The sequence below is a fragment of the Apium graveolens genome, chromosome 6 (genome assembly GCF_009905375.1).
Source record: "Apium graveolens cultivar Ventura chromosome 6, ASM990537v1, whole genome shotgun sequence".
Taxonomy (NCBI): domain Eukaryota; kingdom Viridiplantae; phylum Streptophyta; class Magnoliopsida; order Apiales; family Apiaceae; genus Apium; species Apium graveolens.
The window spans coordinates 1,954,936-1,956,048 of NC_133652.1; positions in this window are offsets into that span (position 1 = coordinate 1,954,936).

The window sequence follows — 1,113 nt, forward strand, 5'->3', positions numbered from 1 at the left end:
CTTTATTTCTTTCAAATTCATTTAACTCTTCCTGCATTGCTTGCACCCAATCATCATCTTGAAGAGCTTCATCCACTTTCTTTGGTTCAGTCTGAGATAGAAAGGAATGATAGAGATATTCATTTGATGTTGTTGTTCTAGTTCTGACACCTGCTTCAGGATCTCCAGTTATTAAGTCAGGTGTATGAACTTTAGTCCACTTCCTTGCAGATGGAAGTTGATCTCTAGAACTAGATCATCCCCCATGATCCATGCTATCTCTATCAGCATTTTCTGATGCTCCCCCTGTAGTTATGCTCTCTGAGACTTCAGAATTTGAGTTAGATCCTTCAGGATTTGAAGAATCAGAGTTTCCAGAATTATCAGAATTTGGTTTATCAGAACTTGATGAATCAGAACTTGAAGAGCCAGTGACAGGTTCTGATGCTTCTTGAGAGTCTTGAGATGTGGTAGGATCATTAGTTTGCTCCCCCTGAACAGGTGCATTTTCCCTTGAGGTAGTTACCACAGTTGCAATGACATCAGAATTTAACCCGTCAGAACTTACAGAATCAGGATTTATGTCATCAGAATTTGCAGAATCGGAATTTAAATCTTCATTTTCAAATCTCAACTGATCATGATCATTGAAATCTCAAGTCTGGTAATCTTTTTTATTATCAAAAGATACATTGATAGATTCCATGACAATCCTTGTTCTTAAATTGTAGACTCTGAAGGCTTTTGTGGAAAGTGGAAATCCAACAAAAATTTCTTCATCAGCTTTTAGATCAAATTTTGACAGCTGTTCAGGATGAGTCTTTAGAACAAAATACTTACATCCAAATACATGAAAGTATTTCAGATTTGGCTTCTTTTTCTTCACCATCTCATATGTTGTTTTTCCATGCTTGTTGATTAGAGTTGAATTCTGTGTAAAACAAGCAGTCTGCACAGCTTCAGCCCATAAATAGGTTGGAAGCTTTGCTTCATCAAGCATAGTTTGTGCAGTTTCAATGAGAGTCATGTTCTTTCTTTCTACAACTCCATTTTATTGTGGAGTTCCAGGTGCAGAAAATTCCTGCTTTATTCCATGCTCTTTGCAGAACTCTTCCATGAATGAATTCTTGAACT